We start from the raw sequence: 19,753 nt of genomic DNA on the forward strand, positions 1-19,753 counted from the left end.
AACACACAATGGAGAAAAGAAAGCCTCTTCAACAAATGATGCTGGGAAAACTGGAAAGCCACATGCAAAAGAATGAAACTCGACTACAGCTTGTCCCCTTGTACGAAAATTAATTCAAAATGGATCAAAGACCTAAATATAAGACCTGAAACAATAAAGTACATAGAAGAAGACATAGGTACTAAACTCATGGACCTGGGTTTTAAAGAGCATTTTATGAATTTGACTCCAAAGGAAAGAGAAGTGAAGGCAAAGATAAATGAATGGGACTACATCAGACTAAGAAGTTTTTGCTCAGCAAGAGAAACTGACAACAAAATAAAGAGTCAACTAAATGGGAAATGATATTTTCAATCAACAGCTCAGATAAGGGCCTAATATCCAAAATTTACAAAGAACTTATAAAACTCAACAACAAACAAACAAACAATCCAATAAAAAATTGGGAAGAGGACATGAACAGACACTTCTCCCAGGAAGAAATACAAATAGCCAACAGATATATGAAGAGATGCTCATCTTCATTAGTTATTAGAGAAATGCAAATCAAAACTACAATGTGATACCACCTCACACCTGTTAGATTAGCTATTATCAACAAGACAGGTAATAGCAAATGCTGGAGATGCTGTGGAAAAAAAGGAACCCTCACGCACTTTTGGTGGGGCTGTAAAGTAGTGCAACCATTATGGAAGAAAGTATGATGGTTCCTTAAAAAACTGAAAATAGAACTACCTTATGACCCAGCAATCCCTCTACTGCAGCGTTTCCCAACGTGGGGCCCACGCCCCACAGGGGGGCAATTCGATAGTTAAGGGGGGCAATTTGAAAATGGACTCGACACGACTTTAACTCTTTCACCCCGGGCCATTTAAATGCAAAGATAGATATCGGTGCCAAATTTAACAAAAAATGCAATTCTTAAATAATTATGGTAAATAATTATTAAGTATAATTTCGTTTGACGAGACCAAAATATCAACTGGGTGATTGGCGTCCTCAGGTAAACTTTGTCCTGGGTTCACCGCGGAGCGTGCCGTCTTCCACGGGGAACCCCGGACATTTTAAAAATTCGCTAAACAACGCAGTTATTCTCACCTAATTGGCCCATCTCAACTTCTGTAGTGTTTCACATCATTCAGTTGGTGTTAATTTGAAATAAGTGTCAGTCAAAACTGTTGTAAAAGCTCGTTGATTTAATAAATATACATATATATAGTATAGATATAATTGGTAAGTATTTGATTTTATTTTTATCAATATGAAACTCTTTATTAAGTACTTCTTGCATCGGGGCTAGAAAGCAATAATATTTTATAAATATTATTGGGGCTATAATAGTGCATGCACGACAATTTTAATTTTAGAAGCATAACTTTCCAGAAAATTTTGTCAAGTGGAAAAAATATAGATACCTTTTGATTTGCAGTGGTAGTGTAGTAAATGTGTTATATACATTTAAATAAATATGAATTTTTAGTATACGTTTACTCTGTGTCACACTGAATATATTTTAACACATATTTTAATATTAGCTTTTAATTGATCTTATTTTTATTTCTTATAGCCCATAGTAAAATGAGTGGTGCAAGCAAGAAAAAAACTCGTCAATATTCGGAGGAATATTTAAAATTTGGGTTCATACCGACTGTTCATGATGAGCGGATTCCTTTTTGTCTTTTATGCCAGGAATGCTTGACCAACGAATCAATGAAACGAGGTCGTCTTGAGGCGCATTTGAAGGTGAAACATAGTGCTCATATTAATTCAGATTTGAGTTACCTTAAAACTTTAAAGAAAAATTTTGAAAAAAGAACATTAAAGTCTCTATTTACTGCTCATACTTCAACTAATAATCGTGTTCTTGAGGCTAGTTATCAAATTTCTTTATTCATCGCTAAAACTGGAGAAAATCACACTATAGGAGAGAATTTAATAAAACTGTCAATATCAGCATTTCTTAAAACGGTTCTTGAAAAAGATGACAAAGATGTAAAAGCTATGCCACTCAGTGACAATACTGTTAGCAGAAGAATAGATGAAATGAGTGAGGATATTGAAAAACAACTTATTGAAAAGCTGAAAACAAGAAAATTCTCCTTGCAAATGGATGAATCAACTTTGAGAGACAGTGAGGCAGTATTGATAACTTACGTAAGATATATTGATAAAGGACATTTTGCTGAAGAAATGTTGTTCTGTAAAAGATTAGAAAGCACCACTACCTCCAAAGATATATATAATAAGCTAAAAAACTACTTAGATGTCAATGATATACCAATGAAAAATATAACATCTTGTGCTGCAGATGGTGCTCCCGATATGATGGGCAAGAAAAATGGCTGCTTAAAATTGATGAAAGATGCGAATCCAGAAATGATTCTTGTGCATTGTGTTATTCATAGGGAAAACTTGGTAGCTAAAACATCTCGCCTGGTAGGTAAAAACATAATACTTCATTCAGAAATGAAGTATTACATACAGTAATAAAGTGTGTTAATGCTATTAAAGCTAGTGCCAAATGTGAGCGTCTTTTCAAGCTATTTTGTGAAGAACAAAATGAAGACCATGTGAGACTTTACTTCATACTGAAGTAAGATGGCTATCTAAAGGAAACTGTTTGAAAAGATTTATGGAACTGTTTGATACTCTTAGTGATTTTTTAAGCGACAAACCTGAAATGAAGTATCTGTTAACAATAGATGGTAAAGCATTTGTGAGTTATTTAGCCGATATCTTTGAAAAACTAAATATATTAAATAAGCAACTTCAAGGAACAAATAAAACTCTTATCGACGCAAAAGCAAAGATATTTGGTTTCATTACCAATATTGAGTTATGTCAGAAACATATTAACAACAAAAACTTTAAACAGTTTCATTGGCTCCAAAAATGTGAAGTAACTGATACCGCTTTACTTGTTATTGTCAATCATTTGAATATTCTATCCGCTGATTTAAATGAAAGATTTTCTGATTTAAAACAAATTGATTTCCCAACATGGATGATGCAGCCAATGTTAGTGGATTTGTCTGATATATCAAATATGCAGTATCAAGAAGAACTCGCAGAATTGCAAAATGATGAGTCAGTTAAAGCTTTATTTAATATCAAAGGAGCGATGGCATGGCTTTGTGAGGAAACAGAAATCAAATACCCAAATTCAACCAAATGTGCAAGAAAACTATTGCTACTGTTTCCACCTTCATTTTTAGCTGAATGTGGATTTAGTGCTGTAAGTGATTTACTGGTAAAAAACAGAAATTGGCTGGATATAACACAACGTGGAGACTTGAGACTAAATCTAACCAAATTGGAACCTAATATAAAATCTCTGTGCAGCAAGCATCAAGCACAAGGATCACACTAAATTAAAACAATAAATTAATATAGAAAAATCTGTATTAAAATTATTTGGAATTTAAATTTCTGTTTTTCATTATATGTTTTGAAATTTTACTTACTGTGTTTTGTTAACAATTCCATAGTGATTTCTTCCTAGAACCTATCATTTATGTTTATTAAGTGAACAAATCAATTTTTTAATGTTAAAAATTATGTATGTTACATAGGGTGGGACATAAAAATTTTAGAAAGGTTAAGGTGGGGCATGGCACAAAAAAGGTTGGGAAACACTGCTCTACTGGGTATATACCCCAAAAATTCAGAAATATTGATACGTAAAGACACGTGTAGCCCCATGTTCATTGCAGCATTGTTCACAGTGGCCAAGACATGGAAACAACCAAAAAGCCCTTCAGTAGAAGACTGGATAAAGAAGATGTGGCACATATACACTATGGAATACTACTCAGCCATAAGAAATGATGACATCGGATCATTTACAACAAAATGGTGGGATCTTGACAACATTATATGGAGGGAAATTAGTAAATCAGAAAAAAACAAGAACGACATGATTCCATACATTGGTGGCACATAAAAATGAGACTAAGAGACATGGACAAGAGTGTGGTGGTTACCGGGGATGGGGGGGAGAGGGGGCACAGGAGGGAAGGAGGAGAGGGGGAGGGGGAGGGGCACAAAGAAAACTAGATAAAAGGTGACGGGGACGATCTGACTTTGGGTGATGGGTATGCAACATAATTGAATGACAAGATATTCTGGACATGTTTTCTTTGAATATATGTACCCTGATTTATTGATGTCACCCCATTAACATTAATAAAAATTTATATAAAAAAATCTGTCTGCCATCATGATCAACTGGGATTCAATTCTAAATATAATCTGGGACCTCTCCCCAGAAATTCTATTTGGATAGGTATGATACATAGTAATCACTCAAAAAATATTAATGACTAGATGAAATGAAGTATACTGTATAAATGGAAAAAAATGAATGAATGAAATAATGTAATGGTTGCATGTGTATTCATACTCTTATGGATGATTGTTGCTTAATATAGGTATATATACTAGGAGCTATTTTTTTACTCACACACTTTAGCTTTTTAGTCAGTAAAAAATAAGGTTATTTTAATTTTCTTTGATGTATGTGTTATGAGTTGCACCAGAAAATCTGCCAACATGGCCAAGTATTGAAATGAGAAACACTGTTCATATTCAGAGTTAGCGTCATTACTGATGGAACCTGAAGATAGCAGCTTTCTGATTGACAACATATTGTGAGGCAAGCTCTAACTCGTTCATCTCTCTATATTCACCATAACCGAAGAGTTCTCATGTGAATTATCCTTTCTTTTTTTTTTTTTTAACAGAATTATCTTACCAACAATAAATGCAAGGAAAACACAGAAGAACAGAGCACATTTGTAAGCTCCAACGTTTCTGAAGTGATATTTATCTCCTCTTGATAGACTCTCTCTTTGCTTACTACTTCTTTTTAGTAGCACATCTGACACTGGACATCTGACCTCTGCTACTTCAATAGTTGTTAATGGAAACCTCACCTCATGCAAAGATAAAATGAATTTTTGGCAGCTGTGAGAGATTATGAAGGGTAAAACCAATCTTAGTTGGAATAAGAAGAAAAGAAGGCATCTGTACCTTAAACTGCTCAGCTGGTTTTCATTATACATCAAGCCTACATTTATTACAAAGAGGGTAGCCAAGAGACAGACACTGATAGGTCTCTGCATTTAGAATAAGAAGGCCAGTACTTGATAAATTCTACTTTTCATCTTGACTTGAGTTCAAATGACTCTTAAATCTGTTCGAATTAGATGGCATGGATCTGAAATACAAAATCAAGAAGATCTCTACTTTTGTCCTTATCTGATTGGTTTGCCCTTATTTTCATCATGAGTACAGTGAAATCGTAGTTCTCCCAACTCATTAAAAGAAAAGAGTGGTTCTATAAATCCCTAAAGTTTTATAAATAAAGCTCATTAAAATGGGCTTTATGATATGCTTTATATATTTATATTTCATATGGTTTGTTTGATGTGTTGAGAATTTACAAAATGCCCAGAGTCTACGCACATAGTCCTGACATGGTAACATCTATGATTATTAGTCTAATTTCTACAAGCAGAGAGCAATCACATTAGAATTCTTAGAATTATTTGTGCATTTGTAATGTTGAAGCTACATACTTAAATGTTCGAGAGAGAAATTAAATGCCGGCTCTTGTCATAGAACCAGTTTCTAAAAACAGTAATATAGTTGTTGGTCCAGAATAGGTGATATGTCAGAGAACTGTGATTTTTAAAAAAATCTTTCTGAGTTCCGCTAGGTTTCGTTTCATACCTTCTCATAGCTCATTAAGACTTTCTTGGTTTTTCCATTTTTGCCCTAGGAATTTTCTTCCTACAGACTTTTACTTAGTTATATTAATACATTTATATATTGTTCTAATTAGTGTTCTAATTCTGATAATAAATATTTCTCCTCATTCCTATTTTTTTTTACTTTATGTACTTCTACGTTCTGTGCTTTCTTTCTCTCTTTTTTATTTCTAGTTAAAACATTTTGGTGTCTTGAGACCAATTTTTACTTTTATGTATTTTATTTATTAATATATTTTAATATAGTTCTATCTCAGGTGTAAGGTAGTTGTTTTTCTTTTTTTTTAACTGCCACAAAGAGGCTTCTTGCAAATATTGCTGTGTGAATGATTTTTTTTTTCTGCTACCTCTGACGTTTTTGAATCTCTAAAACCTGTCAGAAGGTCAGAGGGGTATCTGACATCACCCATTTGCCCCATTTTTCATCCTATTTGCATCTCAGGGGTGAGCCCTGAATTTCAGAAATCTGTTTGAATGTTGACGCCTTCTCCCGTTAGCCTCTGCTCTCATCTGTTTTTCCTTCTCCAGGATGATGCTTACGTGAACTTGCATGCTTTCCCCAGCCCTTTTAAATAATCTGGACATGTTTTCTAGTTTTGCTGAAAATGAAGTTTGAATTTTTTTTCTTGTCTCAGATTGGTATTCACTCACTAATTAATGCTTATATGGAAATGGAGAAATTTGACATTCCAATTTTTATATTTTCCCCCCATTAAATAAAAGTCAAGAAATTATTTTTAGGAATAAAAATACAGAACTAACAATATTTCCAGCACTTAAGAACCAGCAAGTTATAATTATTTTCACTACATAAGGTTTTTCAGATTTTTTCATGACCTGCTGCAAATCAGTCTCAAATCAAAACATGGGCTTAAGTTACCATACCTGTCTGCCTCACCATTCATTTGCAGTGAATTCTACATTGTACTGTGATTCAAGTGCCAATGGATGAGTTTCAGTTAGGAAATTCTGCCTGGAAAGGCAGAATCAGATTAAATGAGGCCTGACCAACCAATATAATCTACCTTAGGATCACCACATCTTCCATTGCGAGTCACCATGTCCTGCAATTGGCAATAAATACCATGTCCTGCAATTGCCAAATAAATACAAATGACCAGATAAGCTAAGAAAAGATCACGTGCTAGTAAATCATTAATTTATCATGTGTTTATTTATTCAACACATAATTTTGGTCACCCATTCTATGTTGTTGATTGAGATACCCATAACCCTACCTTAGAGGATCTTATGATATATTGAGGAGACTAACACTGAGGTAGTAATTGAAAATGTGATGTGTATTAAAAAATACATATTCCCATGAGTGTATAAAACTAATTTTTTATTTTAAATTTCATTCTTACATTTTATAAAAGAATAAAACTAATGCTTTTTGAAAATGTTTTTAAACTTTATTTATTCATATTTAGATAGAGGAGAGAAGGGGAGAGAGAGAGAGAGAGAGAGAGAGAGAGAGAGAGAGAAAGGGGGAGGAGCAGGAAGCATCAACTTCCCATAAGTGCCTTGACCAGGCAAGCCCAGAGTTTCAAACTGGTGACCTCAGTGTTCCAGGTTGACACTCCATCCACTGTGCTCCATAGGTCAGGCAAAATCAATACTTTTTTGTTTAAAGCCCTTTTCCTTTATTGGATTGAAAAACTAACAATAAAATAAAAACTGTGGAAAACTATAGTATTCAAAAATAATTTAATCCATGCAGGCTAGGCATTTTATCAACAGTATTTAAAATAAAGTTTGATAAGGCAGAGTTTCCTGGCATTTTTATATTTTAGTCAACCTTTCAATATTTCCTATTCTAAATATTTATAACTTCCAAAAACATGACTCATTTTGCTAAACAGGATATTTGGAAACTATTATACATGAATGAGTTAGATTTATAGGTAAACTATTTAAAGAACTGCCAATTTAATATTAAGTTAAGTGTTTGATTTAATTTTAGTTTATCCTGTAAAATCTATCTTTTTTATAGAAAACTACTCATAAATATAACAGAAACCTATTGTTTAAAATTAGACTTATTCTGCTGTTGTAAATGGTTTATAGATTAACCCAATTATATTAGTAGTATGATTATTAATAGTACACAGTAGTTATAATTTCTTAAATATATACTCTGTGCCAAGCATTATACTAAGCAGTCAACATTTATTTTTCTTATTTAAACTCCATATGAGAAAGGAAATGCAGTCTTACCCATTTGTAGAAGCAAACTGAGGATTATTAAGGATGCCTAGACTGCTCCAGATGACCTAGTCAGAGGAAGAGCCATTATTTCAGCCCAGGTTGTCTGACTCTAGACCTTGCTCACCTAAACACCATTTATTACCAATACCCTGAGTTGCCCATATGAATCAAACCACTTGTGCACTAGCATAAAGGGAATTGAACATATTTCCTGTCATTTTCTGAACAGAAGAGGGATTATTACTAATTATCAGCCCCAGTAATTAAACCCAGTGTCCTATATCAGAATATAGGCATGGTGTCAGCTTCCTTCTCCTTTCTGTTGTAATTTAAAATTTTTAATTGATTTTACAAAGAAAGAGAAGAAGAGAGAGAGAGAGAGAGAGAGAAACATTAGTTTGTTGTTCCACTAATCCATGCATTACTCAGGTATTCCCTGTATGTGCCCTGACTGTGTACTGAACCCACAATATTGGCATAGCTGGGCAATGCTCTAACCCAGTGGTCCCCAACCCCTGGTCCGTGGGCCATTTGGTATTGGTCTGCAGAGAAAGAATAAATAACTTACATTATTTCCATTTTACTTATATTTAAGTCTGAATGATGTTTTATTTTTTAAAAATGACCAGATGCCTTCTGTTACATCCATCTAAGACTCACTCTTGATGCTTGTCTCAGTCACGTGATACATTTATCCATCCCACCCTAAAGGCCGGTCCATGAAAATATTTTCTGATATTAAACCAGTCTGTGGCCAAAAAAAGGTTGGAGACTACTGCTCTAACCTATGAGCTGCCAGCATCCACCTCCGTTACTATGGCATCGGGTGTTATGAATGACTTCTTTGTCAGTGGCTTTTTATGAAACTTAGGCTTGGCTATTGTTTCCACATTAAATTGAGGGTGTCAGAGTATAACTAGAACAGTGTGGCAATCACATACTGATATGAAAGGCTCAAGCTTGAGTATGATTCGAAACTTATTTAGTGCACAGTTGTTTTAAGTTAAAGTTAGTCAAAATAGGGTCTTATTCTCTTCCAAGGTCTCTGTATTCCAGTGTCACTACCTGGGGAACAAGAGTTGATTCTTAATTAGTGTATTTATTCTCAACAGTGAATGGGGGAGATAGGAGCCTAGAAATATGAGTTCTTACCTTACTTAGTGGAAATGACCTAAGTAACATTAACTCTGTGTGTGTGTGTGTGTGTGTGTGTGTGTGTGTGTGTGTGTGTGTGTGTGACAGAGACAGAAAGAGGGACAGATAGGGACAGGCAGGAAGGGAGAGAGATGAGAAGCATCAATTCTTTGTTGCGGCTCCTTATTCATTGATTGCTTTCTCGTGAGTACCTTGACCAGGGGGCTACAGCAGACTGAGTGACCCCTTGCTCAAGCCAGTGATCTTGGGTTCAAGCTGGTGAGCTGTGCTCAAACCACATAAGCCTATTCTCAAGCCAGCGACCTCAGGGTTTCTAATCTGGGTCCTCTGCATCCCAGTCTGATGTTTTATCCACTGTGCCACCGCCTGGTGAGTCTTAACTTTTTTTTTTTAACAGAAGTCACCAATGTCTTATTTATTTTTGTTTTAACCACAATATATTTAATATACACAGATAAAGTATGTTAGCATTAGGTTTATTTTCTATTTTCTGAGAAGCCTGTTTTAACAATAGCCTGTAGCATTTTCCCTATAATGTGTGAATACTTGTTTTCCTTTTTCCTTATTTCAAACCACCCTACACACCATCCCCACAAAAAGGAAAAAAAAATACAACTGTTACTGAAAGTAATCACTCACATAGCTACGTTCCTCTGCCTAGTGGTCTTATTTCCTTGAACAAATGTTGACTTACCACCTACAAAATGCCAGAAACTAAATTTTACAGTGTAGCTATAACATAAACAAAAAACTACAGAGCCCATGTTCATAGAGATTAGAGTCTGTCTGGAGACAGATATCAACCAACATATCAGAAATAATTTTTTAATTGATGCCGGTATCATCTGTGGAGGAGTGGTTGTGATAGGGAGTATTTAATTGTGAAAATAAAATGTCAGGAGGCTGTCTATGAAGTCTTAAGTGAGCTGAGCTCTTAATAAGGCACAGGAGGTATGCGGGTGAGTTGGGAATTGGCCCTCGGAGGGAGAGCTCAGGGCACTGTAGGGTGGACCGCCGGAAGGCTGGCGGGCACAGGACTTCGGGCAAGGAGAGAGTACATGACAGTAAGACTTTTGAATGCAGGGAGTGAGGCGCTGTTTGGTGTAAAATTAGTTGCAGCGTTAGAGAAGGGCTGGGCCTTCCAGGATGTTATAGGCTATCTGTTGGACTTGATTTTCAGAGAGATGAGAAGCCAGTCAAAGTCTTGGAGCAAAGAATGCGTAAGAAGGTTGGGATGTGGGCTTAATCAGGATTGTGTTTTAATATCATTTTGCTCTCTGAAGGGGGAATTTGAGCGGGGCAAGAGTAGGAATGGCTAGATCTCCTGCAGTAGTCCTGGTGAGAGATAAGATGTTTTAACCTAGGAGAGTTCCCTGAGAGATAGAGATAAGTGGGTATATTCAAGAGGCAGCTAGCAGACTGCCTGACAGGAAAGGATGCTATGCTAGAGGTGAGGGGCAGTGAGCGTGAAGGAAAACTAAGGAATAAAACCCAACCAGTGGAGTTGAAGAAACGGTGATTAATTGTGCTACTGGAAAATTAACCAGAACAATGATTGTCTTTTGTTCTTGTTTGTGGAATCTAAAGAAAGCATGTTACCTTAAGTTTATTCAGCCTAGCCTTCCAAGTCTGGGCTATGTTTCTCTGGGGGAGGATTGATAGACTTGAGTCATATCCAAAGCTGGTATCACAATAGCAGATAGTTTGTGCAAAAGGGAAAGATAAATATTTGAAGGAAAAGGGCAAAATTAGATGATTATATTTATTAAGACCCAAAGGAGAGAGGTTGGTAGGTTTCAAAGGGGGCGGGGGAGGAGACACCTGTATTCTGCACCCAGGATGGGTCCTAAGAACATGATTGACTCAAATATTTGGAGAGTGTTTTCTCAAAATGGGAACATAAACCACATAAAGAAATGTATAGGGCTGAGAAGTGATCCTGGCCACAAGAAAATGGATGCCGAGTGCAGCAACATGTACCTTCAGTGAAACCATGGATTTCCAAAGAGTAAGCAACTCTAAGGTCAATTCTAATTCTGAGGTCACTACAGTTGGCTCAAGTCCTGCCAAACTGCACCAAGACTCTTCCTGTCTGCATGTCTTTGTAAGGGAGGGACGGGGGCTCTCTGCTCCACCATGACTTGGACGTCATTTCCAACCACGGTTAAGAATAGGCTCAGCCACACTTGATTTAGGGTAGAAAAACCTGTTCCTGCAACTCAAATGTCATGCAACAAATATTTATTGGTCACCATAGAATGACATTGAGTGAGTCTGTTTCTACTTAGTAAATAGGTTCTTTTGTAATTGGCTTTCTAAGAACTCTATGCTCCATATAACAAGTTGGGTATAACCCTCCCTCCCCCTCAACCCCATTATAATATGAACAGGAATCCGAGGCAAGTGACATATGGCAAAACACAGTGCTTCAACTGGCATTTTGTTGTTAAACGAAAAGAACGGATTAACAAATTTCAATGAGCAGAATATAAGTCTCATTTTTTTGTTTTTAGAGACAAAATCCTGAGCAAGATGGAAAAGTGCTATTAACCTTAGTAAGTACCTGGGGCAAGGTAGGGCCAAACCATCTGGAGAAAGACGTCTTAGAGAAAGAGTGTTTAGGATAGTGTGGTACTTTGTATTCATGTGTGAGTGGATGTAGATTGGCAGTGAATTATCTCTCAATAGAGTGAAACTCATGTCACCGGGAAGTTCACTGCCCTCTGTACCAAGGGAAACTTGCCTTGAGCACTTCATGTCCCAGTCGGGGCATTTCTAATACTCTCTTCCTTGAGGTCTGTGACCCCCAGCCAGCCCCATCCTCCCTCTCTGCTCTGGTATCTGCATGAGGGATGTAGAGATCAACCAAGGTTCCACCTGGAGGCAAAACATCAGCCCCAGACTTTTTTAAGAAGTTTAATTTCACCGCAACTGTTAGGTATTTACGTACAGGGTATCATGGCATATATATACTATCTTTCCTCAGTTACTAGTTTTAATTTTACTTTTGTTGTTTCTTATTTGCACTCTACTTTTGATAGATTAAGCATTATATGTTCCTGAAATCCATTTTAAATCATATTTTACATCCTTTAAATTAAGACAGAAAAAGAGTTTGTACTGCCACATGAAGTATCCATGTGTAGCTGATTACTTTGTGCCAAACCTGTGTTTCTCTTCTGCCCCGAGTGCCCAGCGCATTTCCACATGTTGGTTGCCATAGAGCCTTGGAATCAGTCAAGAGCAGGTTGGCCAGGAAAATGTTTCTAAGTTTGCTGTGTAAAGGTTCTAGATTTCCTGCGTATATTTCAACCCAGATTTTTGTATGGGAAAGACAATTGCCATGGGCTTCTGTCAGGTGTTCCCTGGAACACCCTTAATGAACATATCTTGTTGCCGAACGTTTGGAGGGTCCATGATTCACACAGATGGAGCTTCTCAACATGCCACATGGGCCATCTGTGTTAGCTCAGGTGGTGAAAATCCATTTATTCAATTTTCGATATGGTCACTGGTTTGGAGAACTTTCATGTGGGTTTCAGTTTCATGCCAGTTTGATCTGAGTCTCCATTTGCCAGTCTCTGAAAGAACATGGTGGCCTTATTTTGTTAATATAATTTGTCACATCAAACATTCCCGAAAGGAATGCTTTTAAGGAATCGGAATACATGGAAAACACAGCCCTATGTTACATCTTCTTATCTACAGACTTATTTTATGTTCTCATACTTTTAGTAATTGACCAAATTCATTCATGTTTAATTCTTAATATATGTATGCTTCAATATTTCAATAATAGTTAAGTGAAAATTCATAATTCACAAGTGAAACACAATTAGATCCTTTGGCTGCATAAGTGTGTGCCCAGACAAAGCTGCATCTCTGTCTCTTCCCTTCTCTTTTCTTCTTCTCCCCTCTATTCCTCTCTCCTTGTCACTCACTCATGTTTTCCTTCCGAAAACAAGTTAGATTTTCCTCCTTAGTCATAGAGAAAGTTTAGTTGCATTGCTTAAAAGTGTTCTGTGTTTTTATGTTTCTAAAAAGATGAGCAATAGCATTTCTACCTTATTTCTTTCCTGAAACCAATCTAAAGGAAAAGGAATAACTTCACAATCCAACCACAAGATGCAGACAAGAGCTGCCCAATCATCAAAGCAGACTTGATCAAGGGACAGTTCAGAGAGAGAGAACATGTGTAGCTCGCTCTATCTTTGGCAGAACAAAGTTTTCCAAAAGTATGCTCATAACCCCAGTTTTCCTGGGTATACATGTGACTTAGAACCATAACCTAGGCATGAGTATGAACCACAGACTTTTCGCTGGGTACTAGGACACAATACAGAGATAGCAGGGAGGGAGAGGCTAAACAACTACAGAAGTCTAGAGTTCATAGCACAGGGGTGGAGTGGGGGATAGTGGATGGTAACTAGCTTTTCAGGACAGATCACAGGTAGCTGAAGGAGAATAAATAAAGGCTATGTCCTTTCAAACATACACACACAGTCACAAAGCTAGGATTCACTGACCTTTTTTTAATTTATATGTTTTTATTAATTTTAATGGGGTGACATCAATAAATCAGGGTACATATGTTCAAAGAAAACATCTCCAGGTTATCTTGTCTTTCAATTATGTTGCATACCCATCACCCAAAATCAGATTGTCCTCTGTCACCTTCTATCTGGTTTTCTTTATGCTTCTCCTCCTCTCCTTCCCCTTCTCCCTTCCTCTCCTCCCCCCCACCCTACCGCCCCTTCCAGTAACCACCACACTCTTGTCCATGTCTCTTAGTCTCATTTTTATGTCCCACCTATGTATGGAATCATGCAGTTCTTAGTTTTTTTCTGATTTACTTATCTCACTCCATATAATGTTATCAAGATCCAACTATTTTGGATGTCATCATTTCTATGGCTGAGTAGTATTCCATAGTGTATATGTGCCCCTTGTAGTAAAATTAATTCAAAATGGATCAAAGACCTAAATATAAGACCTGAAACAATAAAGTACATAAAAGAAAACAGAGCTACTAAACTCATGGACCTTAGTTTTAAAGAGCATTTTATGAATTTGACTCCAAAGGCAAGAGAAGTGAAGGCAAAGATAAATGAATGGGACTACATCATACTAAGAAGTTTTTGCTCAGCAAGAGAAACTGACAACAAAATAAACAGACAGTCAACTAAATGGGAAATGATATTTTCAACCAACAGCTCAGATAAAGGCCTAATATCCAAAATATACAAAGAACTGATAAAACTCAACAATAAACAAACAAACAATCCAATAAAAAATGGGAAGAGTGTTGTGGACCATAAATGGCATAGAGCCATTGTAGATTTCGAGGCTTAGCAAAAAGCTAAGTTCTCCCTCCTCCATCTCCATATTTGGCTTTGATGCTGAGTATTTGCACCCACTCCACTTGCTTCCTTGGGTTGCTGGAAGCAATATACATGCCCTTCCTCTGACTCTTTGTTTGTTTCAGATGTTTGTAAATTTCACTAATGTATCCTGTTTTTGCCTTGGGAGAGTTCCTGTACTAGCCTTTGATGTGCAACTTTGTATCAGGGTCCTTGATTTGCATATGTCTATATAATAAAGCGAACTGGGGCTATGAGGCACTCAGATACTGCCAGGTAGTTTGAAGAGTCCTCCCGGTCCCATTGTTTTTGTTTTGACAAGTGTGTTTCCTTAATTCTGCACTGTTATTAGGAGCCGGGCTGGTCCATGGCAGAAGAGATCATGAACAGACACTTCTCCCAGGAAGAAATACAAATGGCCAACAGATATATGAAAAGATGCTCATCTTCTTTAGTTATTAGAGAAATGCAAATCAAAACTACAATGAGATACCACCTCACACCTGTTAGATTAGCTATTATCAATAAGACAGGTAATAGCAAGTGTTGGAAAGGCTGTGGAGAAAAAGGAACCCTCATTCACTGTTGGTGGGAATGTACAGTAGTACAACTATTATGGAAGAAAGTATGGTGGTTCCTCTAAAAACTGAAAATAGAACTACCTTATGACCCAGCAATCCCTCTACTGGGTATATACCCCCAAAACTCAGAGACATTGATATGTAAAGACATATGTAGCCACATGTTCATTGCAGCATTGTTCACAGTGTCCAAAACATGGAAACAACCAAAATGACCTTCAATAGATGACTGGATAAAGAAGATGTTGCATTGACCTTTTTAATTTAAGCTAGTGTCTTGGTCATCTGAAAGCATGGGGGTTGTGGAGAATTTGTTCTTTGGAATGAGTGCATAGACTATATGATTGAGACCCCCTAAGAAATTAATAGGACTCCAAACATGGTCTGAAGCTTTATGTAGTCCTGGGTAACTTCTGTGGTCAGACAGTGTGTTATTTGTCAAAAAAAAGTTAATGCTGCCTCCTAACGGAAGCCTATTGAAAAGTTAGTAATTAGACCAACAGACAGCTCTTTCTGGCTACGTGAAAAAACAGGCATTTTTATCCACTCCCTTGATTACAACAATAAAAAGAAAATGGATAAAATATTGTTTAAGTATTTTAAATGTATCATCGTGTTGACCAAAATAGGAAGATATCAGATAGAAACCTTTATTTATCAATATGTACTCTAACTATAAGCAGATCCAGTAATTCAAAGCCAAAAATTGTCAGTTTAAAAATTAAGTGAGAAAGAATGGCAGTAAGCACAACTGAGTGCTACTTTTCAGAGCCCTTATTATTAATAGTTCAATGGGAGGTTAAAAGTTAGGGAAGACTTGGAGATGTTCTGTGCATGCATTGAGGTCTACAAGGCAAAGATAACACATCTGACCTAACAGCTGTGTTATACTATAACACCCCACCATGACAGAACCCGGATTCTTCTCATACACATAAAACCTCTAACAACTTTGATCATATGCTTTCAGTTAACTAAACTGTGAACAAATTTCAAAGGATTGAAATTATTTAACTTTTTTTTTTCTGAATAGAGAGAGTAGAATGAACTAGAAACTTTTAAGAAGGCCTAACTATTTGGAAAGGTATAAACCCCTAAGTAAATGTTAGGAAAAATAATGAATGAAAAAAAAATAGAAAATATTTAAATGTGAATGTTAACAAAAATAGAGCAGATCAAAATTTTGTAGTCTGAAGCTGCAGCTGTGCTTGTGGAGAAACATATAGCCTGATTATAAACTGATTATTCCTTTTATAGAATCAAGAAATAAAGAAGTATATTCAATCCAATGAAGTTACATGAAAAATAATTAAGACAAATGTATATATCAAAAACATTGATAAAGAGAAATAACAAAGAATAAAATGAGCAAAATAAAAAAATTGATTATTGACTAAAAATTAAAATTGATAGACATCTAGGAAGATTGACATATCAAGAGAATAAAATTAATAAAAATACAATATTACTACAGATTCTATGAAGGGATTTTATGGATATTAACAATAGTAAGAAAATCTGAAAACAGGTGAAAATGACACATTCTGATAAATATTTTTTTTTTGTATTTTTCTGAAGTTGGAAATGGGGAGGCAGTCAGACAGACTCCCGCATGTGCCCGACCAGGATCCATCTGTCATGCCCACAAGTGGACGATGCTCTGCCCATCTGGGGCGCTTCTCTGTTGCAACCAGAGCCATTCTGGTGCCTGAGGCAGAGGCCATGGAGTCGTCCTCAGCACCCGGGGCCAACTTTTGCACCAATGGAGCCTTGGCTGCGGGAGGGGAAGAGAAAGACAGAGAGGAAGGAGAGGGGGAGGGGTGGAGAAGCAGATGGGTGCTTCTCCTGTGTGCCCTGGCCAGGATAAATATTCATTTTTAAATAGCAAGCATGAGAAGAAATAGAAAATCTGAATATTGCTATATTAAAAATTAAACCACTGGGTGTGTTGTGTTATTTGGAAAGGACATGTTAAAACAGACTTAGGTATTCAAAAAGTTTAATAGGGAAAATATAAAGAAAGAGGCATAAATGGCCTCATCTGTTTTTACTCATGAATTCTACCAAATATTTAAGGGAAAATGACAGGAATCTTATAAAAACACTTCCAGAAAAAAGAGGAGAGAATATTTTCTAACTCATTTTATGAAGCCAGCAAAACTATGATATTCAAACGTGATAAAAACATTACAAAAAAGAAACTTACAGACCAATATTTTTCATGAGCAGATCCATAAAACTTCTTAATAAAATATATATTAATAGGGAGAATCTAGCAACAGAAGACAAGAAATTGCATCATGGCTGAGTGGGTTTTATTTTAGAAATTGTTTATCATTCAGAAATCAACTTGTGGAATTTTTTTAATTGACTACAAGAAAAATATATATATAATTATTTTGATAGATGCAGAGAAAGCATTTTTCAGCACTTTCATTCAACACCCATTTATGTTAAAAAGTCTCACCACGCTTATAATAAAATGAAGTGTCTCAATATTATAAAGGAGTTTTACAAAAAGTCCCTGGAGAGTCTATAAAAACAAAAAGTACATCAATCACTATTTTACATCATTAAAAAGTACATGATTTGGATTGAGAACTAGACATAATCAGAAAATTTATAAATTTTCATGAACAGCAGCATATAAGGGAATATTGATTACCTTGGAAGTAGATAATGTTTCTAAGACAAAAATTTAAACAATTGTCATAAAAATAATAAAGTAGGCATAATACTAAAAATGCATGCATATCATACCAAAAAAACCTGGTCATCAACAAAGACTTTTTTTGTAATAGACAAGGTATCAAGGAAATATTCACAAAAATATATCTGACAAAGGACCACTATAGGATATATAAAGAACACTGATAATTTAACAGTAAAAATAAAACTGCCCCAAAATAAAATGAGCAAATATTTAAATGGATACTTGACAAAGTATGTTACTTTACATAGAAAAATAAGTACTTGGAAATATGTTTAATTATATTATTCATTGGACAAATGCAACTTAAAATCATAATATAATGCCACTACATGATCCCTGAAATAACTAAAACTTAAAGGTTGACAATATAACCAATTTTCAAGGACATGGAGCAATTGGAACTGTGAAACATTCTTTATGGTCACGTAAAATCATACACTTATTCTAGAAAAAGTTCTGTGTACGTAAACATTCACCAATTAACGCCATACACAAAATATCTATTACCAAATGGATTATTTCTCTAAATGAAAATGGTAATACAATAAAGTTTTTAGAATGAAACAAAATATTGTGGCTTGGGGACTGCACAGCTCTCTCGGACAGGGCACAAAACACTACAAACAATAAAAAAGAAGAAAAGATGGATACATCCATCATATTGATATAAAAAACTTTTCTTTTTCAAAAGAGATTATGAAGAGGTCAAGTTATGTCAGATAAATACATCTAGAGATCTAGTATACTGCATGGCAGTTGATGTTCATCATTCTCTGTTGAATACTAGAGATTTGGAAAGAGAGTAGACTTTAGGTTCTGTCATCATACACACAGAAAACGGTAACCATGTCAAGAGAAGGTACTATTAATTTGATTGTACTAATCATTTCTCTATCTAATTGTCAAATCATTGCCTGCACACCTTAGTGCACACAATCTTTATTTTAAGAAAATAGAAGAGAAGTGAGATGCAGAATAAAACACATAATTGGTGATAGATATAATCAGCAAAATTCTCTTAACTAAAAATGATAGACAATTTTCTTCTACAATTTGATAGAAAAGAGGAAAGACAGAGATGTAAAATCACAACCATAAAAACAAAGAAAACGAATTTATGCTCAATTCTAATAAATTGAATGCCTGGTTAGAAATGTTCTCAGGGAAAAAAAAGCATAAACGATAACATCATATTATAAAAATAAAACTTTAGATCATCATCTCAGAAAATGTTGAAGTAGGTAATTATCATATCATCAATGGAGAAAATTGACAACAGATACCATGGCCAGTTATAGTTTTTGTGTGTGCGTGCCTTCTTGAATATCTAATCAAGTGCTTCCTATATATATAACCTATTCAATAATATTTCTTCAGCACTTATTAAAAACAACACACTCGATTGCAAACAACACTCTGTGGCAGATGCAAATATGTCTGACACAATTTGAGCTTGCTATACCAACAAAGTCTAACCTATTTGGGTACTCTCTCCTCCATGAGACAAACCTTAGACTTAGACAATGTTAAAAAAAATAAATAAAATAAAATAATAAAATAAATAAAAACAACACACTTGAAACACTAGGAATGAAGTGAGGAACAGATTTTACATGATCCGTCCTTTTGTGAAGCTGGTGGAATGGTGGATTAAAGGGATAATAATGAAACCATCACCCCATGGGTGAGTAGAAGCAGGGAACTACGAGCATCCTGGCTGTCAGAGCAAATGGGAAAAACCCAATACCAGCTCTAAGTCCGAGAGGTATGAGACTATAAACTGGGTGGGGAGGAGGGCAGAGCTTCCCAATAAGACCGGTGTGCAGCGTCCTCAAGGCTAAGAGGCAGGTGAGTCAGTCCATGGGAACCAGAAGGGCCTTCTTTGTGTCTCAATGGTGGAGCCTGAGAGCCAGACTTTGGAGAGGAGGCCGAGCAGTGAGTCAGGGGAGAAAGCGTTTTGTG

General features: G+C 35.8%; 1 non-coding gene across 1 annotated transcript; it reads left to right on the plus strand.

The window, feature by feature from the left end:
• Window positions 1-19,197: 19,197 nt before the first annotated feature.
• On the plus strand, window positions 19,198-19,316 carry LOC136321198 (small nucleolar RNA SNORA28). The gene has a single exon (XR_010728480.1). It is a non-coding gene; the product is annotated as a small nucleolar RNA SNORA28 (small nucleolar RNA).
• Window positions 19,317-19,753: the final 437 nt, after the last annotated feature.

Source organism: Saccopteryx bilineata, chromosome 1 (genome assembly GCF_036850765.1).
Source record: "Saccopteryx bilineata isolate mSacBil1 chromosome 1, mSacBil1_pri_phased_curated, whole genome shotgun sequence".
NCBI classification, from domain to species: Eukaryota; Metazoa; Chordata; class Mammalia; order Chiroptera; family Emballonuridae; genus Saccopteryx; species Saccopteryx bilineata.